The 26,177-nt window shown below is 40.5% G+C and overlaps 1 protein-coding gene across 18 annotated transcripts in view; it reads left to right on the forward strand.

The window, feature by feature from the left end:
• The window catches only part of DAB1 (DAB adaptor protein 1), an 863,435-nt gene that overhangs the window by 679,375 nt on the left and 157,883 nt on the right, over positions 1 to 26,177 (forward strand). Inside the window, exon 7 of one of the 18 annotated variants that reach the window (XM_058430805.1) lies at positions 2,148 to 2,236. The exons of 16 other annotated variants lie outside the window; for them this stretch is intronic. The gene's annotated coding sequence lies outside the window, so the exon portion shown is untranslated. Of the gene's footprint in view, positions 1 to 2,147; positions 2,237 to 3,708; positions 3,752 to 26,177 lie in introns of those variants that run through there. One more of the 18 variants, XM_058430806.1, reaches the window with a different exon arrangement.

Below are 26,177 nucleotides of genomic sequence, written 5' to 3' on the forward strand. Positions count from 1 at the left end.
TCCTTATGCCAAAGTGTCCTTTTTTGGGTGGCATTTTCAGCTATTCTCCATGGACAAAGTACATATTAGAAAGATAGATAAACCCCTTCCTCATCCTGCCCCCCTGACCTTATTACTTGGAGATTTTTGCCCCTAGTAGGTCTTGTCTCTTCTCCAGGTGAGTTCGCTTGCGAATCTTTGCCCATAACCAGAAGGATCCAGATTTTACTAGACCTTTAGCATTCAATCCCTCCCAATGTTAGTGAAGCAAATCAGCCAAATTGTCCTAGTAATACAGATTTTACATATCATGTACCAAGAAAAGAGTATAATCATCTTAAACAAGATTCAGATTATGGTGGAGGGGTTTTTGTTTAATATATGATATGGCTTGGCTGTGTCCCCACCCAAATCTCATCTTGAATTGTAACTCCCACAATTCCCATGTGTCCTGGGAGGAACCCGGTGGGAGGTGATTGAATTATGGGGGCGGGTCTTTCATGAGCTGTTCTCTTGATAGTGAATGAGTCTCATGAGATATGATGGTTTTAAAAACGGGGGTTTCCCTGCACAAGCCATCTTGTTGGCTGCCATGTGAGATGTGCCTTCCACCTTCCATCATGATTGTGAGGCCTCCCCAGTCAGGTGGAACTATAAGTGCAATAAACCTCTTTCAATTGTAAATTGCCCAGTCTTGGGTATGTCTTTATCAGCATCATGAAAATGGACTAATACCATATAGAAGGATATTCTATAACATTGGTTAATCCTGAAACTAAAATGTCATAAAAGACCACTGTGGGAAGCTGAGAATACCCCCACCCTGATATACGGCCTCTTGTTTGACCCTTATAGCAGTCCCATGAAGTACCTCCTATTATGCCACACTATGGATGGAGTAGCTTTGCTTTAGAAAGGGTCAATAACTTAAAATTACACAGCTATAATATAACAAAGTCTGCATTTGAACCCAGGTCTCTCTATGTGGTTATAAACTGCTATGATTTAATGCTTTTAACCAGAGAAGAAAAATCAAACAGGAAAATCTGAGTCTACTCAGAATATCAGCCTGGAAGTACTGCCTTTCCTGAAAATGTGGCTTTACTGGGGCTGCCATTTTGATGGGTTTTTAGCAAAGTGCCCGGTACCTGATACTCTGCATTGTCCAATAGCGTAAGAATTCTGTTAGCAGATAGCAAGCACCTGAATCATCTGGAATTTGTACTAGAGGACTGTTATCTTTCTGAGAAAGTCTCCAAGTTTGGTCATTGTTATGCTATTTTATAGCCCTATTATTTCAGAGCAGATATGCCATGTAAATGGTTAATATTTTCCTAGTGTTCACCAAGGAGCTACATCCTATAGTTGTAATTTGGATGTAATTTTTTGTGGTTATATAAATATGGCTCTATTTGAAGTAGGTTGAATTAGAAAACTCATGAATAAATTCTTTGACATAATCAGAATTATATGGCAAGGAATTGACCTACTTTGCAGGAAGGCTCCCCCAGAGTTCCTTAGCTGATAGTGTGTTAACCCAACAGAGAAATCTTCCTGCTAATAGCACTTATCAGAGAAGATTGGAACCTGTAGTTTGTCAGGTACTCCAAAAAAATAATAATAATTTAAAGTCTGAAATAATAAAAAAAATCCTGCCTTTCTTTAAATTTTATTTCAACTGGAAATATAAATGTACATCAAGTTATAGATCTTTTTATCACAAGTTAGCATAAGGACTTTTCTTGACATTGGAATACAGTTTGCTAATTGGAGTGCTGCCTCTTGCTAATGAAGTGTATAAGCATAAAACATATATTCTTTGATTTCCAGTTTTGATTTCTTTAAAGTGGAATAAGGATTTTAAAACACTTGGAAAGCAACCAAAATGTAGAGTCCTTCTGAGTCTGTGTGCTTTGTTGGGGGAGTCGTGGAGAGTAGCACTTTGTTTTAACAAGTTGCCCTTTTAAAATTATTTTTAAATATTGAACTTGAACTTCATTTCACATAGAAATAACTTCCTTTATTTTTGTACTCATGTTTCACTGACTTACAACATACGTAACTAGTTATATACTATCCTAACTAGTGCAATTATCATAAACAAATTTGGGAATAGAAGTGTATGAGATTCTTGGTAAGCATCTAACATAGGTTTTTGATTGAAACAGAAATCAAGTAGCCTTCCTGGCATTCCTGTTCGGAGTAGAGCCAGCATCAGATAGTGAGAAAGAAGAGCGGGGGTCAATCCAAAGCACTGGTGAGCCTAACAGACCTTCTCCTGTACTTCACCTACAGAAATGTTCAGAGGATTCAAGGTAGTAAAGTAAAGCATATAAATAAAGTGACTGGTATTTTAAAAAGTGATGAGTGCAAAGCAGGATCTCAGAAAATTGTAACTTAATCTGTTCTTCTTGTTTCACCCTGTCAATCCAATCAATACATTATTGTTGGATTGTTATGATTGGTTTAAATCTCTAGTTTTTCTACTAGATTATGAGCCTGCTGGGAATAAAGGGCATATTATAATCATTTTGTTCTCTTTTCTATATTGATTAGCACCTAGTAGTCCTTCTGAAAATGCATTTAAATTTATTGCCGTCAAGGATTGGCATAACTTCTAGGGGACAGCAGGACAATCCTGGGCCAGGTCTGTATCTGGTATTGGAATGCCCAGAGCAGATATTATGGGATAGTTGTAGAGAGGGTGGGGTAAGTCATGACATACCAATACAGATAGCAAGTCTGGAAGGCCAATGATGGAATACTGATAGGAATTGTGGGGCAAGAAGTTCTAAATCAGACCAGTTTTCTCCAGCTCCCACTCTAGGAATTTCTTTCCTTTTGTTTCCTTCTATCCTGCTTCCTGCTAAGATCAGTTTATCAAATTTCACGTAGCTGTTTCCTGCCAGGCAAGAGGATGCTTGCAGAAGTAACCAAGCATAATTCCAATCCAGGGACTTCATAAGGGCAGTGATCATACCTTGTTCATTTTTAATATAAAAGATAAATTAGATATTTAATTTGGAAATCCCATGAAATTTCAGACTTGCAAATCAAACAATTAAGAACTCCATAGCCCCCTGCAAGGAATGAAATTATTGTAATTCTTCCTTCTTGGTGAAAAAAAAAATGTACTCTCTAATTGCTGGGAACTCTGTTAATAAGAATCAAATCCTCTTTATCTAAACCATATCTAAAAGGTGAAATGCTATTTGGGCCCTATGCCAAGTAACAAAAGAAAATGTCTTATATGAAATGTTTGAGAGAAAGACCATTTTTGTTTCTCAATTAAGCTTGCCTTAATTTGTGAAAGCTCTCTAGTGCTAGCTGTAGAATGTACAGGTTGAGTATCCCTTACCTAAAATACTTGGGACTAGTAGTGTTTCGAGTTTCAGATGTTTTTGGATTTTGGAATATTTGCATATACATAGGAGATATTTTGTGACTGGCACCCAAGTCTAAACATGAAATTTATGTTTCATATAATAACTTACACACATAGCCTGAGGATAATATTATACAATATTTTTAGTAATTTTGTGCCTGAAACCAAGTTTTGACTGTGTTTTGACTACGACCCATCACATGAGTTCAGATGTGGAATTTTCCACTTGTGATGTCATGTTGGTGCTCAAAGAGTTTCGGATTAGGGATGCTCAACCTCCGTTTTTCTCCCTCATCTGCTTCTTTCTCTGGCATTTAGAATCTCTTGAACTGGAAGCTGTTTCTGGCTTTAATGCCATCCTTACTTGGTATTCACACTACTTTGGGGGTAAGTAGCTGGTACCCAGGGTGTGGCACCTCTGATCACTATACCTGTGACATACAGTCCTGCTTTTCTGATGCTTGGAGCTTCAGAAGAACCTTTATATTATGAAGGACTAATACTTGGGACCAATTGTCAGTGGCAACAGGTAGACTAGGCACCCAAGCATTTTACTATGGCCTTGATAGTTCAGGTTAGCAGTATGTAGTGGAAAGGGCATGGACTGGGTGATTAAATATAGGCTGAAATGTTAGCTCCATCCTTGCTGTCTATGCATGCTATAACTTGGATGTTTGACCGCTCCGAATCTCCTGTTGAAAGTTGATCCCCAGTGTTGGAGGTGGGGCCTAATGGGAGATGTTTGGGTTTTGGGGCAGATTCCTTGAGAATGGCTTCGTACTGTCCTTGTGGTAACGAGTTCTTATTCCATTAGTTCCCAAGAGAGCTGGTTGTTAAAAAGAGCCTGGCACCTCCCTCCCCTGATCTCTTCCTTTCTCTCTCATCATGTGATCTCTGAACACGCTGGTCCTCCCTCACATTCCACCACGTGTAGAAGCAGCTCGAGGCTCTCACCAGAAACACATGCTGTCTATGCTTCTTGTACAGCCTGCAGAACCATGAGCCAAATAAACCTCTTTTCCTTATAAATTACCTAGCCTCAGACATTTCTTCATAGCAATGCAAATAGACTAAAACAATGCCATTTGGCCGAGTCATTTCACCTTACTGAGCTTCCATTTCTTTATCACTAAGAAGAGAAACATGGTCTTTCTTATGGAATTGTTTTGTAGATTAAATGAGCTAACATGGATAAAGCACTTGTGGCATGGGTTGCATTGTACTACCCCCCACCCCTCATTCATATGTTGAAGTCCTAACTCCCTGTACCTCAGAATATGACCTTATGTGGAAATAGAACATTGCAAATGTAATCAGTTAAGATGAGGTCAGTAGGGTGGGCCCTAATTCACTATGGCTTCACTATGACTGGTGTCCTCATAAATAGGTGAAATTTGGACACACGGACAAACACACAGGGAGAACATCATGAGAACATCATGTGAAGATAACAGCAGAGATCAGGATAATGTGTCCACAAGCCAGAAGATGCCAAGGTTGCCAGCTGCCCATCAGAAGCTAGGGGAGAGGCATGAAACAGTGTCTCTCCCAGTCTTTAGAAGGACCCAACCCTGCCAGCACCTTGATCTTGAACTTCTAGCCTCCAGAACCATGAGACAATACATTTCTGTTGTCTTAAGCCACTCAATTCATGGTTCCTTATTACAGCAGCCCTAGCAAACTAATACACACCTGTCACTTAATTTTATTTCTTTACCTTTCTTTCACCACATAATTCCTTCTTGTTTCCGTTAAATATATTCAAATCAGCATGCTACAGGACATAAACCGTGCAGACATAAACCTAGGTGTACAACACATCTTATTTCTGACCCTTTACGGAGAACACAGAAGAGCTGTCCTGTTTTCCTATGATATGTAATATGTATTTTTTTAATCCTCTGGGTAGTGTCTGCAGTAATCTTCTGTGCACACATCCTGCTGTGGAAGATTTGACAATAAGAACTGCCTGATGAGGCCAACCCGAAAAGGAACAGCAGATATAAACATGTCGCCATTCTTGTCATTTTGAAACAACATTATTTAAAGTGTCCCAGATAGTTGGGAAAAGAGGAGCTCTTTTCTTCTCGGCCTCTCGTTTCTCCTCTAGCAGGGAAAGATCTTTGCAGGTGTTGTGGAGACAGTAGGAGTTATCAAGAACAGGTTTCCTGCAAACATCCTCAGCGATTTGCATTGTACTAAGCAAACACAAACCACCTCACTTAGTCATTCATATTAATTGAGCAGTTTTAAAATTTAAAGTAGTATTCCTTTGGGGTTTGTGATCAAGGCTGTGCCCTAGTGCTTCACTGGCATCTTCTTGAATTTGGCCCTATTTGATACAGCTTTGCTTTCTGTTGATGTTACATGGAAAAACCTCCACCTGGCTGGACAATAGCACCAGCATTGCTACTGCCAGCAGCTTTATTGTAAAGAAATTCCAACTCTGGGAACTGGCAGCACTGCATCCACGGACTCTGGGGAGATTCTTCCAGCCACAGCACAAAATACAGCTTTCTCTTTTCTACCAAGCCGTATTGAACTCTTTGCCTTGATCTAAGGACCTAGGATCTCCGCTCCTTCAAGTGTTCTAGGCAGCAATGAGGGAGCCAGGACCCTGCAGAGCAAGCCACCTGCAGGCTGCAAAATTCCAGCAGAGATTGGATTTTTGAAGTATCAAAAGCCTCACACCTGTGGGTGATCTCCATGCAGAGACTGAGAGCAAGAGTAGCCAACCCCTGACCCCTCCAAAACTCACATCTGTATCAGTCTTTCAGGGAAGAGAATGATCCCTTTTGTTTTCCTAGACATTTCAGGAATAAAAAGAACATAAGGTGTGCACAGGGTTGAGAGAGAAACGGGACAATGGAGCCATATCAGAGAGCACGGACGCTGGACTCAGAGACCTGCATTCCAATCCTGCACCTGCCAAGCTTCTAGCCGGGAAAACTTCTCAAAGCCCCTGCACCTTCCTGAATCTTAGTTTCTGTATTTGTAAAGCAGGTTAATCATAAGTACCTGACAGGTCTGCTGCCAGGATTATTTGCAATCGTGTATGTGAATATGCCTTGCCCTTGTGTGCCTACCTGTCGCCCTCTTTTCTCTCCCTCCATCTCTTATGTATCACATTTATTAAACAATTATTATGTGCCAAACACTTTGCAAAGTATGTAATGTTCATTAGTCACATATTGCAAGCAGGCAGTGGTAAAGGAAAAAATTATTCAATGATACTTGTAAAGCATGGTAAGGGCTGGGCACGGTGGCTCACACCTGTAATCCCAGCACTTTGGAAGGCCGAGGCAGTTGGATCACTTGAGGTCAAGAGTTCGAGATCAGCCTGGCCAACATGGTGAAACCTCGTCTCTATCAAAAACGTAAAAAAATTAGCCGGGTGTGGTGGCATGCACCTGTAATCCCAGCTACTTAGGAGGCTGAGGCAGGAGAATTGCTTGAACCTGGGAAGCGGAGGTTGCAGTGAGCTGAGTTCACACCACTGCACTCCAGCCTGGGCAACAGAGTGAGACTCTGTCTCAAAAAAAAAAAAAAAAAAAAAAAAAGGCATGGTAAGGCAGACTTTATTCAGAATCATTATCACAGATATAAGGACAACTGCAGTGGTGTCTTGCAGTTGGGGAGAGAGATTGGGCTTGCCTTTAAATACAGCATGGGCAAGAGGGAATTTGTGGCTAAGGAGCAGGGTAGGGGTCAGTTAATAGAAAATTACTAAGAGGAAACTTCAGGGGAAAAGGAGACTCTGACTTCACCGCCTAACAGGATTCTTGCTGAAGACAGGCCAGGGAGTCAGATACCACCTGGGGATGGTGGAGGATAAGGAGCCTGATTAGTTATTGAGGATGATCAGATATTGAGGATTGGGGATTCTGGCTAAACTGACTTTTGCAGCGTTCTTTTGCTACAACTGGATGTTATGAGGAAGTGCACAGACGGGTGTAAGAGAAGTTTCAGAAGCCTGACGAAAGCGTGGCCAAGCAAAGAATCTTTGTCAACAGTATCTTGTTAATGGTTAAAAAGGACATTTCTTGGGGTCAGATAAATTCCCGTTGGCTATGTAACCTTGGTCAAGTCTGTTTACCTCTTCAAGCCTTGGTTTCCTCATCTGTAAAGTAGGGATAATAACAGTGACTACATTATGAGATCACTGAGAGAAATAAATGAGATGATGCTTGCAAAATATTTAGCACAAATCCTGGCTTTTGTAAGTGTCCTGTAAATATGAGTAAAGATAATAATACGAGATTGTTGAAGAGCGGGTTTCTCTATAACTTCCTAAGGGATTCATCTACCTGTTAAGGTTGTCAGACAACTCAGTCAGTGACAAGATTTTAGTTGTGTTTAGAAAAAGTTGTTTTGTAAGTCAGTTTCTATGGTGTAACGTTTGTGTTTCTATTTCAGTTTAATTATTTGTCTTTATTCTATTTTTTAATGTTTATTTACTTATCTATTTATTTGAGGCAGGGCCCCACTCTGTTGCCCAGGCTGGAGTGCAGTGGCATGATTATAGCTCATTGCAGCCTCAAACTTCTGTACTTAAGTGATCCTCCTGCCTCAGCCTCCTAAGTAGCTGGGACTATGGCACATGCCACCATGCCTTGCTAATTTTTTAAATTTTTTGTAGAGACAGAGTCTCACTATGTTGCCCACACTGGTCTCAAACTCCTGCCCTCAAAGGATCCTCTTGCCTTGGCCTCCCAAAGTGCTGAGATTACAGGTGTGAATCACTGCACCCGGCTGATTTGTCTTTATTTCTTAAGAAATTGTTCAATATGAACTAAAGAAAAAGGGGCATTTGGTAAAGCCTGAGAATTGATAGATTGTGAAAGAGAGATCAAGGGAAAAATCGCATTTGGGAAGGAACTACATTTATCACTTAAGGGAGAACTGGGAGGCAAGACAACCAAAAATTCAAGACTAGGGAATGGGAATGTGACAGGTACAGAGGTGATCTGGCAGACAGGATAAGGGGAGCTCCTGTTCTTGACAGAGGAAATGGTACAGAAAAATTCACAGATGTGAAGACATATGGGATGTACTCTGGGACTTGGGCTTCATTTGGCTGAAGCAAAAAGCATATGCAGGGGAAAATGGGAGTGAGGATAAAGAAATGAGGTGTCATTCCAATGGGAAAGACTGTGATCTCCACAAGAGCAGGGAATTAATCTATTGGGTTCACCTCCATCTCTCTGTTGCTTACTAGTAGATGTACCTCCATCTCTCTGTTGCTTACTAGTAGATGTACAATAACTATGTGATGAAATACTTTAAAAAATTGATCAGAAGTTTTCATTTTATTGGGTTTGAAGGGAAGTGAGAAACCACTGACATTCCATTTTGAATAATGGAATGACATAAGAATACACTCTCTGAAGAGTAATCTTGTCGTTTTCAGTCAGCTGAATTGGAGGAAGATGGAATTGTAAGCAGGTATACCAGTAGACCATATAATTATCTAGGGGAGATATGAGTGTGGTGACTGTTAGGACATTTTAGAAATATTACCTGCAACTTTTACAATCTCTGCTAGGGGGATTTTAAGGAAAAGAAGAAATCAAAAATCTCTCCAGTGTTTCTACCCTGGGCAAAGGGTAGACTGCGTGTGACCTTCATTCACTGGACAAATGTTACCTACATTATGCTGGGTATTTTGCTGGACACTGGAGATTTAACAATGCTAAGAATTACAACAGGTATACCAGACCTGCAGGTCACTGCACAATAGGCTGAGTGCTGTGGCTAATGTTGCCACAAATGAGTTATTAGATTACTGTGACTACGCTTTAACTTGGCAGGGTAAGGCTACACAGGGGAGGTGGCAGTGGAACTGAGCCTTGAGTGGGAAAAACTGGTTTGGGTAAAGGAGAAATTGGTAATCTCAGTTCTGGACAGATTAAATCTGGCCGTTGTAAAACATTCAGATGTGAGCATTAGAAGGCAGATTAAAAGGTGCATGTAGAGCTCAGGAAAGGAGCTGGAAGTAAATATGTGGACTTGGACATCATCTGAAAGAGTGTGAGATTGTCAAGTGAGGAAAGACCCTGGACATACCACAAGAGAATGCTCCATTAAGGATCTGGAAGAAACAGTGTGCAAAGGATGAGTCAGGAAAGAGGGGGAACCAAGATAGTCATAGAAGCATACAAGGGGAGACTCTTCTAAGAAGGAGGGGGCAGTAAAATGTCCAGTTGCATGCAGAGACTGTAGAGTGAGATGGAAGGAAGAACTATTGGAGTAAATAATTCCTTGATGACTTTACCTTCCTGAGAGCATATCCCATGTCATCAACCCTCCATAGTGGTCTTGCTGTGGCTGTCTCGTTGGTAATGATTATGGAACCAGATTATTTAATTTGTAGACTATCAAGGTGCCTTGGTATTTTTCACTTCTTATTGATAACTTTTCCTAAAAGAGTGGGTGAGAGACTTATATTCCCAGCCTCAATTTCCCTCACTTCAACCAGAGTGAATTTCTCTGTAATGCAGTTATGACTATGTAATAATGTAATGTTCCTGAACAAAGACATCCTTAATATGAACAGAGAAATCTGAGCTGGCACTCAAATTTCTCCAAAATCCGAGCCTGAACTGCACAGGTGGTGGAGCACGGTGGAGAGACTATGAACTTTGGAGTCAGACAGGCACATTTGAATGCAGCTCCCCTTCTTCCTGGCTGTCTGACTTGGACAACTCGTGCCTCTCTTTGAGTTTCTTTTCTGCTCATGGGCACTATTCCTGACTCATGATGGGTGCCCAATAATGTGGAATAGTCACTACTGTGCAGAGTTAGATGTAAGCTCTTTTACAACAGCTTTTCTGGCCTTGAATTTGCCTTTAACCCTAGTCGGGAATGGTCCTCTCATCTCCTCTCACTCAGGTAAATTGTGCATATTATTTGAGACCTGACTTCAATACCACCTCTCCCTCAAAACTTTCTCAGACGACCCTGGTTCAAAGTCATCTTTTCTTTCTCCAAACCCTTATGATACTACCCAGTATAATTTATATGCTAGTTATTCCTGGGCTGACCTGGGCCATGACTTCTATTGTTCTGAACTTGTTTTTCTGTCTTGATTACTTGTTTCAGTTTTCAAAGGTTTATGTATTACTACCCTGACTTGATTGTAAATTCCTTGAAGTTATACAAAGGCCTTATAATTTACTGCACCTATAATTTGTATCTCTCTTTTCTTCTTCTTTTTTGTTTTTCAATTCTTTGCAAGACATGGTCTAGTAGGGAAAATACATTATTTGGAGTCAAAGAGAGCTGGATTTGAATTAATTGGCAGCCAAATGAAGGTTTTGTGATATGGAAGAAGTTACCTGTCTACTGTAAGCTTTTTTTATTCCTCATCCACAAAATTAAAAAAATAACAATACCTACCTCATAGGGCTATTGATGGCATAAACATAGCATAATTAGTTCTCCATTATGATGTTTATTACCACCTACTTGGACCTTACTGAGTAAATATGCAATAATGACTATTTCCATTTGTTAGGATTCCTTTGAAAGATTTGTTCTGGAGTCCTTAGCATCCCTTAGTCCTCCACTGAAATGCTGCCTGATTCATGCAGCCAGCCCTGACCCATCCATCAGAATGTCTAACTCTTCCTCAGTGCTTCCTTTGCAAATTGGTGGCACCTCCATTTACATTTCATCTTAACTTGTGTTTCTCCCAATAGACTGGGGACTTCTTAAAGGAGGAAATTTTATCTTTCTTATCTCCACAGGGAGAAAAGAGAGGTAGAGTGGAAAGCAAACAGATGTGGAAACACACATAGCTGGGGTGAATTCTGGATGAGTCACATCTCCTTATTGACTATGTGAACTCTGGGCAAGTTTCTTGATCTCAAAAAGCCTATTTCCTCCTCTGCATAAATTGAGATCATACTACCTCTTAGGGCTGTTGAAATTTTTCTTCAGGCTAAATGAAAAGTAATGTATGTGAAAATGTTTATCACTGTATCTGGAACACAATAGATGTTTAATAAATGGCAGCCCTAGCTCCTTGCACAATGGCAGTCACATAAAAGATGCTCACAAAATGTTGACTGAATTAAACTAAATGGGATTTAACACTTATTTCTGTTTTCTATTGATTGTTTTATCCTATTACTGCTCATTATCAAAATTTGTCACATTTTTCTTCCAGGCAATTTGCTGCCATGGTTTAAGAAGTATTAAGATCATGTTTATAGACCATATTGAGCTCTTTGGAAGGGAGGTACATTTTTGAAATTAGCAAGGCTGTGTAGGTATTCATGCTTTTGTTATCTGATTTTAAAAAAACCCCTATGTTTTCTTTTGTTTGCCGAAAAGGGACAAAAAGAAGTTGTTTAGGAGATAATTGCCTCTTACATATTAAATTAATTAAATGCTAAGCCATGTGGGGGAATAAACTACAAAATGCGGCAATTTGAGGTCTGGGGATGAAAGAAGGGGAAAGATCATCCAACCAAAACTTTCTCTTTTTATGGCTGTATTGCAGTTGGAAAGCTAAGGAGGGAGAATTAGGGGTAAACCAAGGGTCCCTGGGGCAGCCAATTGTGGTGTGACTGTCTCCATCCCTTCCCTTCAGCAAGCACACAGTGACTGTCTCCCTGCCACCAGATATACAGAAACTCATGTCTGGTATTAGTGAAAGTTTTCTAGTTGCAAGTAACAAATCAACCTGAGTAGACCTGACTGTAATAGGAGGGCATATCATAAGGAACCAGAGGTGTCTCACAGAACCCAAGGAAAGGAATGAGTGAGAGAGCCTCTGCAAAGATGACCCAGGAATTTGGAATCAGCAAGAACCCCAACAATGCTTTCTCTCTGTGGTCACTTCTTCTTTTAGAACATCCTTTCTCTTTGCCTTTTCATAAGATTGGCTTCCTCTTAGCCAGGCCAATGGTAGGAAAAGATGACCACTCAGAATTCTACATTTACATGTTACGATGCCGGTCACTAGGTGAGATTGACTCCTCTCTCTGCTTGAATACCCAATTCCCCAGGAAAAGGCTGTCCCTAATCAACACAGCTTGGATTAGTGTCACCATCACCAGGTAAAGTCATGCTGTATAAACATGGTCACTGCGGTTCTATTGCTGGATGGGAGGGTCAGCTGGTGGTTCAATCACCAAGATCTGGAGGGTATCTCAAAAGGTGTCTACTCTTGATGAATGGGACAAGTCCCAGCTCTCACGAAGTCAGTGAGATAGAAGCAATTTTAAAAATAATAAATCAGTTGAGAAATAAACAAATCCCCAAAATTCTGTGGTGCTTTTATATGGTCATATCTGTGCTAAGAAGCAGCCATGGTTTTTCAGCATTGACATAGTTCAACCTGAAATTTGGCACTAAATTTAAACTGAAAGGAAAGGAACTCATATTTATGGAGTGTCTATCCACCAGACAGGCCAGGCACTTTCCCTTGTCCTCATTTCATTCTCAAACCTCAAATCTCATGTCGTCTCTTCCATATGATAAATGAGAAAATGAAGTTCCCAGAGAATGTGACTGCCCAAGGTTACAGTTCCAGGCACTGAAACTTAATCAAGACTGGACCCAAACTGGCAGAGCAGGCATTTGGAAATTGCTCTCTCTACTCCTGAATCCTGCATACTCTTCACACAACCAGAATTTGACAGGCCTTCAATGGAATATTAAGGCACCAGGTTCTCTTGGCTTTTCCTCCATCACTGACTGGGATGCCTTTGTATTAGGAAGTGACCCTGCCTTCCACTAAGGTGCTCAAGCCAAAACCCAGAGTCACACTTGTTCTTCCCTTTTCCTGTCTCTTCCACAATCTAAAAATAATCCCTTTCTGCTCTTCTTCCAGCGTATTTTTTCATTCAGCCCATTTCTCATCTAGTGCCGTCATCCTTGTCTCGTCACTCATCTGGATTATTTGCCCCTGCTTCTACTTCTCCCACTTTCCACAGAGCATTCAGAAAAATCCTTACAAAATGTGAGTCATGCCCCTGCATAAGGTACCCCCGCCCCCACCACCACCGTGGCTTTCCATTGCACTCAGAACCAAACCTGCCCTCCTTACCTTGCCTCACAAAGCAGCACACAAGGGAGCCCTGCCCCCCTCCTGACTTCCACCTCTCACCCCCTTCCCCTTGCTTGCTCTGCTGTGATCATACTAGCTCCTTTCTGTTTTATAAACAAGCCAAACACATTCCCTCCTGGCATGACTGCCCTTTTCTTGTTCACATCTCCTTTCAAATGTCATTTCTACAGAAATGCCTTCATGGACCAGCCTGTCTAAATTAATTGTTCCCCACCCTTTCCCAGTCACTCCTTGTTTCATCAAACTGTTTTATCCCCTTCATAACACTTATCCGTATCTGGAATGATCTTGTTCATTATTTATTTACTTCCTCATTATCTTCCTTCCCCCTCTCAGATCAGCAGCTCTAGGAGAGCAGGAGCTTCCTCCCTCTGGTTCATGACTGTGTCCTGGGACCTGGGCCAGTGCTTGGCATGAAGTGGGCATTCAGCACATGTTGGTGGAATGAATGAATATTAGGCTGACCATGTTAGAAATCCAGGGAGTCAGGGCTCAGGCCTGTGCCCTTGCATTCATTAGGAACAACTGCCGGGTGGGGGCACTTAGTCACTGTCTCTTCCAGCACATTCTACTTAAACCCTCTATCACTGAGATTTATCTCTGAGTTTAATCAAATGTAATTTATATTGCAGCCTTCTCAGTAAATAATTGATTTGCCCTCTCTGTTGTCTTCATCACAAATACCTCTTTGTACTCTAAAGAAATAATTTAATCAGTCAATAGTATAACACAGCACTCTTGTTTAGAAGGCAGATGGAAGATAAAACATAAGTCTTGTTCACACCAGATTATACCAAGACCAAAATAATCTCCCTTACAAAAAATACTCTGCAAACAAGTTGCTGGCAGAGACACCCACTTAAATCCCTTGGTTTTTTTCTAATGGAGGTGACCCCGTGGAAGTTGTAGCTGCTACAGAAGAAAGTTTGTGGCCAATTGCAGGTTGCGTGTGCAAATAGAAACTCTTGTTCATTTGTGGTTGAATTAACCTCTGTCTAGGTCCAAGAGCAAGCCTTCAAATGCCTAGTGTGAACACACATTGGGTGAGAGCTCTAAGTTAGGGGTTCTGCACTGCCTGTGACCTCAGACTCACTGAGTAAACCCAATTCTCCTGCTTCTTCCTTCTTTGCAATTGGTCCCTCAGGCTTCCACGGGCAATGTGTCCAGAGCTTACGGGGATTCTTTTGTAATCCAAATTATACAAACACTCTTCCTTTGCCCTTCTGTGCTTCTCCCAAAGCAAGACAACCAGAGAGGTAAATTTTGAATTTGTTTTCACACATTTGTCTATTTTGAGCCCACACTTTTCTGGAGCAGACAAGGGAGGGGAAGATGATGAAGCAACAACTCTGATAAGCGTGAAAGGCTCCAAGGAGGCATTCTTGCAGGGAAAATGCATCTTTTCACTGCCTTTAGGAAGAATCCTCAATATTGTTTTCTTTATTCTGTTTTCATTGAAACATCTTAACTGTCCAATTATAGAGGACTGCTTAAATAAAGTGTGATACATCTGTAGGATGGGCTATTGCACAGCCAATAAGAATCATGTCACAAAAATATCAATATGGGAAAACATATATAATTTACACTGCCAGATGAAAAAAGCAAGACACAGATTTACAGTATGAACTTTTTTTTTTTTTGAAGAATGGGTGTTTGCATGTGTATGCACTTAGGGAAAAGCTTGGAACAGCATACACTCAAATGCAACCATAAATGTACCTGGGTGGTGGTATGGGTGGCTTTCCCCTCCTTTTTCTCTTCTACACTTTCCAAATGTTAAGTCTGGAACATGTTTCCCTTTGTAATTAGAAAGTTAAAAAAATAAAAAGCACTTGTTTAAAAGAACTGAAATACAAAAAGTTTAAAAATACATTTGTTATTTTTTATTTGGAAAAAAGGTCATGTTCACTCCTCATCAGCTAATATGACTTTGTCAGTGCCTGGTACCTGTTATTATGTGCATTAGCCAAAGGGAAGCAAGTTGTGAACTTTAGAAAGGCAAATTTCACTGCATCTCCTGGTTCTGGTGATAGTGAGGCTGCCTTTGGATGGGTGATCACCCTGCTCTGTCTTACAGGTGCAGCCCAGCTGCCCAGGATGGCTGGCAAACATGCAACAGTTTTGCAGGGGGACTTTGAGTTGCCTTGGGTAGGAAAGTTTTAGCTCTGGATGTGCTCTTTTGATTAGGCTTAGCCTCCTGGAGTCTTGGATCAATATTAGTTTACATTATCTGAGCACTCTGTGCTGCCTCTGAGCACCACTCCCATCATTCTTGGATTATTGCACGAACTTTCTGGCTTGTCTCTCCATACAAGACTCTTTCAGACTCTCCCTCAAATGCATTGATTTTGTACTGTCTTTGGTGGAGTTCCTAGGAAACCAGTGACTGAGACAAAGATTTGCTGTAGGACACTACAGCAAATTCCCAATAAGGGAATGTCCTCTGAATCAGAACTGCTGGAGGAGTGAAGATGGTAGGCTCTGGCAGAGGGAAGAGTTGAACTGTGATGCAGTTGCAGCAAAGGCCTCATCTGCTCCCGCTATCCCATGGGAGTTTTCCTTCAGGATTGTCTCAAACTGAGACATGGGGCCTGGGTGTTTATACCCAGCCCCATCTAATCAACCAGTTATTGATTGGATGCAGCTACTAGGAGGAGGGATATGATTGCAGCCAGTTCCAACAATCATCCTGCAAGGTAAGCATTATTTTCTCAGTTGTAGTGAGATGAAATGACTTGCTCTTGACCAAGAAGATCCGAAATGGCAACGCCAGATGAGAACAGAGGTTTCTCCTGGCATCTGTCCTTTCTCATTCATTACCCTGGTCCTCTTCACCTTTGACTGTAGATCCAGCTTTCCTGTGGTATTTCGTGTGCATCTTTCAGCCTTGCCTTCATCCATGCAGCACCACAACTAAAATAGGACCCTTTGGTTACAAATGACAGAAGCACAAATAAGTATCATGACTGTGGATTCAGATCTGGCCTTTCCCTGTCTCATGCAGTCCTATTTCTTACCCAGCCTCAAGCTTTGGATTCTCTTCCTTTCAGCCTTCTTTTCTTTACATGCATTTCTTTTTTAACACACCTGCCCCTGCCTTTGCTAGCTCTGTGAACTTGGGCCAGTCTTTATCTCCTGGAGTCTCAATTTCCTCAACTGTAAGAAGGGGTTAATAATGCATGTCATGCTAGGTGGCTGTGAGGAACAAAAGGACAGTGAAAAAGAACTTACATATTGTTTAAAGCCTATTCTGTGCCTTGCAGAGTGGCATCAACTTGAAATAAACTATTAAATACCTAGTGTAATACTTTACTCTTAATGGCAACACGCACTAAAAACCCTGCTTTGTTTCTTGGCCATGAGGAAAAAGATACAAGCCCAGTGATAAGAAAACCTAAGAAGCAAATGCTGTCATGCCATCCTTAGGCTGTCAGTAAGCAAGTGTGTAAAAATAAAGCTGCAGATTTAAAGTCAGACTAGTCACTCCTTGATTTGCCCAGATGAGCAGAACAGGCTACGCTCCTCAAGCCTTCATGGGAGGACGTCAGAAAGACTCAGCAACTGATGATTATAGCTGTCTTTACCGTCTTAAAACCAAGAGGTTTTTTCTTTTTTTTTTGTCTTGCTGCTTCTACCTTGTACGTGAAGATATGATTGGCCATTTTTCTATGATTCCTGGCTTTCATTTGTCTGGAAAAAATGCTGGGAGTCATAGAACTGCTGAGCCTGATTAATAGTACCTGAGACTTCTGGGCCCTGTGACTGAAATTTAAATTTGGTTTTCCAACATTCTAAGACACTATGCATATGTGTGTTGGGGGTGGCAGGGTGGGGTTGGAAACTCTGGGTACAGAAACAGCAATCTCCCTTTTGATATATATTCATTTATTCAGCAAATATTAAGTACCAATTGTATACCAGTGACTGTTCTTGTATGGGATACACAGAAAACAAATTTAAGAAAATGTTAGCCCTCAAAAACTTACAGTCTACCAAGGGGAGATTGTAGGGCCTGGCTTTTTCTTGCTTTAATTTGCCATTGCATGTGGGAACCACCACTGATTTGGCATGATCATCTCTTTAGTCTTTTCCTCAGAGAAACTAGAAAATGGTGCTTCAAGAGACACTGCTAGGAGATAGTCTAAGGGTTTTTGGAGAGACGGGATGTGGCTGATGATCATTTTCTTTTGTTATTAAGAATTTATTAATAATGTCCTACAGTTTTAAAATATATTTTTCAAGTACAATAAAAGACCCAGAGGAAGAAAAAAAACCTGAAATAAATACTAGTAGACCTTTGCCAGAGAAATGCAAAAAGGACCAACTATCGGAACAGAAGAATTGGGTTATGCATATAAGGTCCCACAAGCGTCCTGTCTTATAACTCAGTGGTTCCTGATCTGGTTCTGCCTCAGAATCATTGGCCAAACTTTAAAGTTCAGATTCCCAGGCTCTCAGATGAGAATCTCTGCCTGGTACCATAGCACTTCACCTTCTACAGAAACATGAAAACTGATTCCAGATGCCTTTTATGCAAAGCACTTTTCAGAAGTACCAGAGAACATTTTTAAAGAAAATGTGTGCATGAGTCATAGGTTGAATATTATTTTAGCTCTTTAATTAGTTTACCTTTTAGCAATAATGACAGCAACCATGTTCATAAAAACACATTTTAACAGCCCCCTAAGTGTGTTTTTCCTCTTGTTCTGCTCACTACCCAGCTAGTTAATTACATAAAATCAGCATTCTCTCCTACACAGCCAGCATACATAATTATTTGTCCATTGCAAATCAACACCTGGATAATTGCAAGATAGAATTCAGAGTAAAATAAGTTATCTGTCTGCTGGGCCCTGAAATTCCCCCACAATCTGTTCTTAAATTGGACAGCCTAATAGACAACAGGGCTCTTTCAGCAATGGACAGAATGATGTTTGACAGCCAAGGGGGAAAATAAAACAACCTTTTGAAATTTTCTTATCATCAAGATGGATAGCCTCTGATTCAGATAGATATGCAGAAGGAGGGAGAATCTCTCTGTGTTAATAATTTATAAGGTGATCTCCCTATTGCCTTCGGGAAGGAATATCCTGTTCTTAATTGCACCCTTATTCCCAGGCAACAACAACAACAAAAATCCCAAACAGCTGGGACCATTCCTTCCAATGCACTACAGCTTTGCTATGGTTAGCTTTGGGCCACTGATGCTTAATGTAAAATATATTATTTGGGGAGAAAGAAGGCAGTAAATATTTACTGAATGACTGCCATGTGTCAGGCAGTGTGCTAAGAGCATAACATATATTATTCCTATGGTCCTAGTAACTATTCTAGAGAGGAATACAGATAACCACAATGTTTTGTATATGAAGAGCCTAACACTCAGAAACTTTAACTTCCTTGTACACAGGAAGTAGCATACTATGATTTAAATGTGATGCCTTCTGACCTCAAAGGGTTAGGCAGCCATGCCCTCCTTAGCAGTGTGGCCTCGCACCAATGACTTCCTTTCCCTGTGCCTCCGTTTCCTCCTTCTCTGAATATGTTGCAGTTCTTTCCTCCAAGGTTGTTGTGAACTTTAAATAAAATAATTTACGAGAATGGGACAGGCATGCTAATTTTTCAGGTAGCATTCAGCTTTTCACATCTCCTTCCAAATTCTAGCCCCCCATTATGGATCGTATGTTTGTGTCTCCCCAATATTAACATGTTGAAGCCCTAACTCCCAATGTAATAATATTTGCAGGTGGGGTCTTTGGGAGATAATTAGCTTTAGGTGACACCATGAAAGTAGAGTATTCATGATGGGATTAGTGGCTTTGTCAGAAGAAGAAAGGAGGCCAGGGCTTTCTCTCACTCTCTCTCTCTCTCTCTCTCTCTCTCAGTGCATGCACAAAAAGAGATCTTGTGAGCACACAGTGAGACAGTGGCAATCTGCAAGCCAGGAAGGGGGCCCTCACCAACAGCCAAATCTTCCAGCACTTGATCTTGGACTGCTCAGCCTCCAGAACCATGAGAAATAAATGTCTGTTGTTTAAGCCATGCAGTCTATGGTACTTTATTATAGTGGTCTGCACTGATAAGACATCTCCTTAGATGTTTAAGTATCTAATGCACAGAAGTGAATACTCAGCTTGATATAAGAAATACGTTGGAGCTGACCCCTCCTAGACAGGGAAATATCATAACTGTCAAAAGTTAAAAGAATTCACAGCCAGAATGACCACATTAGGAAAAAAATATACTTATCTTGGCTGTGCTTATTATAATCTATGATGAGTGGGAGAGAGAGAGAACAGTCTTGGATGTGAAATAACTTTTATTTGGCCATTAACAGTCTTTAGAGCGCAGCCTGGAGTGGGAGGCCATTTATGACTCCAGTGGACTCTGTGGGCTCTGCTTCAGTGTCATAAAAAAATGCTAATTGCCTTCCTCCTTTGGATCCTGACTCCTGACAGAGACATTTGATTTTGTCGAAGCTTCTGCAAGGTGACTCCCATTCTGGGACGTCAACTTTGGCAGTGCCTTCTGCTGCTTCTGCTTTGAGACAGTTAGTGTACTTCCTGACAGAATCTTTGTGGTCTGTGGAAAATGGGGAATTTACTTTGTGCCCAGAAGAATCAGCTGGATTTAAATTCAGAGGAGAGCTGTTCCCCCGGTTAGGAGATGATCAGGTTGTGATGAGGTTGAGAAATGCTCTTCTCTAATGGCATAAAGCAAAGCCAATATTAAAATGACTATGGGTGTGACGTTTATTTTATCCCATTAGGAATTTTATTCCTTGAGGACTGAATGAATCACACTCAGGGACTGTGTAAAATAAGATCTGTATGGGAGGGGTTTTTAATAACCCCTTAGATGCCTCCCCCAAGTGGTCCTGACTCCTGGAGTCCACTACCCACTTTAGCATAAAGAAATTAATTAAATCATTTTTTCAGTTATTCAGCAGATCTGGACATCACAGGTCTACTCTGTTCTGGCACCATGCTAGGTTCAGAGGACACAGTCAAATCAATTTCAGTTCCTACCCTTATAGAGTTCAAGTGTAGAGGAAACAGTTGGAGAAGAGGAACTAGCAAGGGCAAAGGGCATGGAGGTGTCTAGCCCATAAGGCTGGAGTTAAGGGTGGGAGCAAGAGGGCACAAATAAGGTGAGAGAATAAGAGGGAGGAGAGCCTGTGGCAGCTGGGTGGAAGGCGATGACATCTTTCATTTTTGGTCAGATAGTGCATGATGAGATGACACTTGGTGTGGATCTTCTTGGAAGCAGTGTGGGGCATGGATTAGAGGGTGAAAGTGGAGGCACATCTACTGTGACTCCTGGAAGCCTCCAGACTCTTTTAAGTGATATATATGTGTACCCCAGCCCTGCTACACATTAAAGACAGCAGCCTACAGGGTTCCCCATGATCCATTATGAAATTCAAAATGGGTGACTCTTAGGGCATCCAAATTGGGATAGAAGAAGTCAAATTATCATTGTTTGCAGATGATATGATCTTATATTTGGAAAAACCTAACAACTTTACAAAAAAACTATTAGAACTGATAAACCAGTAAAGTTGCAGGATACAAAATCAACATGCAAAACTCAGTAGCATTTCTATATGCCAAGAGTGACAATCTGAAAAAGAAATAAAGGTAATCTAATAAAATGAAATACCTAGGAATTAACCAAAGAAAAAGAAAAATCTCTATATTGAAAACTGTAAAACACTGATGAAAGAAATTGAAGAGGACATTAAAAATGGAAAAATATTCCATGTTCATCAGTTGGAAGAATCAATATTGTTAAAATGTCCATACTACCCAAAACAGTCTCCAGATTCAATACAATCCCTATCAAAATACCAATAATGTTCCTCACAGAAATAGAAAAAAAATCCTAAAATTTATATGGAACCACAAAAAACTCAGACTATCTAAAGCCATCCTAAGCAGAAAAAACAAAAACAAAAACAAAACTGGAAGAATCACGTTACCAGACTTCAAATTATACTACAGAGCTATAGTAACCAAAACAGCATAGCACTGGCCTAAAAATAGACACATAGACCAATGGAACAGAATAGAGCACCCAGAAACAAATCAACACACCTACAGTGAACTCATTTTCAACCAAGTTGCCAAGAATATACACTTGGGAAAAAAAAGTCTCTCTAATAAATGGTGCTGGGAAAACTGTATATTCATATGCAGAGGAATGAAAGTAGACCCCTTTCTCTTGCAGTATACACAGATCAAATCAAAATGGGTAAAGACTTAAATATAAGACCTCAATCTATTAAACTTCTACAAGAAAACATTGGGGAAAGTTTCCAGGACATGGGTCTGGGCAAAAATTTCTTGGGCAATAACCCACAAGCACAGGCAATGAAAGCAAAAATGGACAAATGGGATCACATCAAGCTAAAAAGCTTCTGCACAGCACAGGAAAGTGAAGACATAACCCAGAGAATGAGATAAAATATTTGCAAACTACCGACCTGACAAGGGATTAAATATAAGGAGCTCAAACAATTCTATAGGAAAAAATCTAGTAAGCTGATCAAAAATTGAACAAAGATTTGAATAGACATTTCTCAAAAGAAGACGTTCGGATGGCAAATAGGCATATGAAAAGGTGCTCAGTATCATTGATCATCAGAGAAATGCAAATCAAAACTACAAAGGGGTATCATCTCACCCCAGTTAAAATAGCTTCTATCCAAAAGACAGGCAATAACAAATGCTGACAAAGATGTGGAGAAAAGGAAACCCTCATACACTGTTGGTGAGAATGTACATTAGTGCAACCACTATGGAGAACAGTTTGGAGGTTCCTCAAAAACTAAAAATAGAGCTACCATATGATCTAGTGATCCCACTGCTGGGTATATACCCAAAAGAAAGGAAATCAGTATATCAAAGAGATAGCTGCACTCTCATGTTTGATGCAGTACTGTTGACAATAACTAAGATTTGAAAGCAACCTTATTTGTTGTCCATCAACAGATGAATGGATAAAGAAAATGTTACATTTACATAATGGAGTACTATTCCGTCATAAAAAAGGATGAGACTCTTGTCATTTGCAACACCATGGATGGAACTGGAGATCATTAGGTTAAGTGAAATAAGCCAGGCACAAAAAGACAAACATTGCATGTTCTCACTTATTTGTGGGATCTAAAAATCAAAACAATTGAATTCATAGAGGTGGAGGGTAGAAGTATGGTTACTAGAGGCTGGAAAGGGTAGTGGGGGGCTGCAGTGGGGATGGTTAATGGTACAAAAAATAGAATAAGATCTACCGTTTGATAGCACAAGATGACTATGTCAATAATAATGTAATCATACATTTTAAAATAACTGAAAGAGCATAACTGGATTGTTTGTAACACAAAGGATAAATGCTTAAGAGGATAGATACTCCATTCTCCATGATGTGATTAGTGTGCACTGCATGCTTGTGTCAAAACATGTCATGTACCCCATAAATACATACACCGGCCAGGCGCAGTGGCTCACGCCTGTAATCCCAGCACTTTGGGAGGCCGAGGCGGGTGGATCACAAGGTCAGGAGGTTGAGACCATCCTGACTAACACGGTGAAACTCCGTCTCTACTAAAAAATACAAAAAAATTAGCCGGGCATGGTGGTGGGCACCTGTAATCCCAACTACTCAGGAGGCTGAGGCAGGAGAATGGCGTGAACCCGTGAGGCAGATCTTGCAGTGAGCTGAGATTGCACCACTGCACTCCAGCCTGGGTGACAGAGCAAGACTCCATCTCAAAAAAAGAAAAACAAAAAAAAAACAAAACAAAACATACATATACCTACTATGTAACCACAAAAATTAAAATAAAAACACCAAAATGGATGATTCTTAAAATGCAAATGCTTGATTGTGATTGTTAGTTTGCTGTGACTCCCTGAGGATTTTTCAAATTGTCATTTCTCATTCAGAGAGATCTGCAAAAAATCCTTTTGAGATGCAGGTACTTTCCAGGTTATGCAAGATAATCTGCTGGTACATGAGAAAAATATAAGATATCTATTTATGTTTGATTTTAATCCAAAAAATTCTAAGAAAAAGTAAGCTTTAACAATAATATATGAGGCTGGGTGCGGTGGCTCATGCCTGTAATCCCAGCACTCAGGGAGGCCGAGGCAGGCAGATCACTTGAAGCCAAGAGTTCGAGACCAGCCTGGCCGACATTGTGAAACACCATCTCCACTAAAAATACAAAAATTAGCCAGGTATGGTGGCTCACACCTGTAATCCCAGTGATTTGGGTGGCTGAGGCACGAGAATCACTCAAACCCGGGAGGCAGAGATTGCAGTGAGCTAAGATCATACCACTGCACGTCAGCCTGGATGAACAGAGTGAGAGACTCTGTCTCAATAATAATAATATAATAATATATAGATTATCAATAGTACATGTATATAATTTATACAGAAATATATCTATCTTAGAGTTATATGCTCAAAAATGTTTTACTAATAGTGGTATGTGATGGTAAAACTGGAGACCTAAGTTCTGTGGATTTATGAAGACCTGGGTTCAAATCCTAGCTTTAGCACTTACCAACTCAGTTCTGTTCCTAGATTTAACACATGTAGACAACCACCACATAATGTTGCTATAACAATAAACTGATATATCCATCATACAGTTATAAATATTAGTTATAAATAAATTAGTTATAAATATATTAACTATTCATAAATATCATCATATACAATTATCACTCAGAGACACTTTTGAAACAATCTTTTCCCTATGAACATTCATTGAGCACCTGGGGAGATTGAACCTCAAGGGCAAGTAACGTCACATAGGTGAAGGTACAGTAACAGAGACTACATCTGAATCCAGGCCTCTTTCCTTCCTTCTTTCCGGCCAGTTACTGCTTTTCTTTCAGGGGGCTTGGTTTCCAGGCAACTCTATGATGCTGTGTAACCCCCATATCTTCCTCTTTTGGAATTCAGATCAGTGCTACATTGAAAATTCAATTCTCGGATTATTTGAATAGCCTTGGATTGAGATCCCAGATAAAGCATTCCCTATTAGTTGTTGGCAATTAGTTTGTTTATGGAACCAAGTGAAGCAGGTGTATCAGAGCAGAAATCTTCAAACCATTCAGTACAAGATTGCTTTCCTCTGAGCCAAGTAAGAAAGTGTTAAGGAGGTGGTGCACCCTCCCCTAGTGCACTGGCACTCCTGACCTGCCAGAGGCATGCTCACCCAGACAGCCACAAATGATACCAAGTAGTATTTCTCACACTTAAGGAGATCCCTTTTAAACATTAGAAAAGACGCCCGGCGTGGTGGCTCACGCCTGTAATGCCAGCACTTTAGGAGGCCAAGGCAGGCGGATCACTTGAGGTCAGGAGTTCGAGACCAGCTTGGCCAACATGGTGAAACCTCATCTCTACCAAAAATACAAAAATTACGCTGCCATGGTGGCGGGCACCTGTAACCCCAGCTACTCGGGAGGCTGAGGCAGGAGAATCCCTTGAACCCGGGAGGTAGAGGTTGCAGTGAGCAGAGATCGTGTTACTGCATTCCAGCCTGGGCGACAGAGTGAGACTCTGTCTCAAAAAAATAAAATAAAATAAAAATTAGAAAAGAACTTTTCAGGCTTTTAAGAAACCAGAGTTGAAGTATATGAAAGTATCTTTGAAATATATTATTACTAATAACTTTTTTTCTTCATAACTGGTAAAATATTTAAAAGATTATTATCTATTTGAAAACCCCAAATTGAAACTTTGGAAAGTTTTATTCTGAGGACCCCAGTCTGAGAAATATCATCTTACGAGGGATTCTCTACATAAGCAAATTGCTGTTCTCTAATGATCTTTGAGAATTACTTATATCTGAACCAACTCCATCTGCTTGGTCCCTCCAACTGGTGCAGGATCTCACTGGAAGGGATTTAGGAACCTGTTGTTGCTGTTGTGGTTTTTACAGGGGATTCTTCATTACACTGAACTTAGAAAATTACAGCAAAACTCCATTGACTTCCCATTAGGATGTAAGTTCCCTGAGTACAGGGATATTTATATGTTTTGTTCCTTGCAGTATCTGGAGGACCTTAGAGCACGTATATAGTAGACCCTCAATAAATATCAAATAAAGGAATGAGTGAATCAATTCATTACAGCCTTATACTTCCCCACATGTTGCTATAATGTTCTTTAAATCTAATCCTCACAACAAACCTTGGTCATTAATAGCTCCTGTGGCCTAAAGAACAATGTTCAAAGGCTTTAACTTGGCTTCCAAGATGCTTCATGATTTGTCTGTCCTTTGAGTGCATCACTCTAGCCATGCCCTCTAGTACTGTGCTTTGCAAGCACATTAATTGGCCCTGGCTCACCCCAGACCCGTCTAATCAAAATCTGTAAGGTGGCGGAGTTTTTTTAATTTATTTTGAGACAGGGTTTTCTTATGTTGCCCAGGCTGGTTTCAAACTGCTGGACTCAAGCGATCCTCCCTCCTTGGCCTCTCAAAGTGCTGGGATTGCAGGTGCACTCCACCACCCTGGGCTCTGGGGTGATATTTTCTTTTTTTTTTCTTTTTTTTATTATTATACTTTAGGTTTTAGGGTACATGTGCACAATGTGCAGGTTTGTTACATATGTATCCATGTGCCATGTTGATTTCCTGCACCCATTAACTCGTCATTTAGCATTAGGTATATCTCCTAATGCTGTCCCTCCCCACTCCCCCAACCAGAT

This window comes from Hylobates moloch, unplaced genomic scaffold (genome assembly GCF_009828535.3).
Source record: "Hylobates moloch isolate HMO894 unplaced genomic scaffold, HMol_V3 SCAFFOLD_18, whole genome shotgun sequence".
Classification (NCBI taxonomy): Eukaryota; Metazoa; Chordata; class Mammalia; order Primates; family Hylobatidae; genus Hylobates; species Hylobates moloch.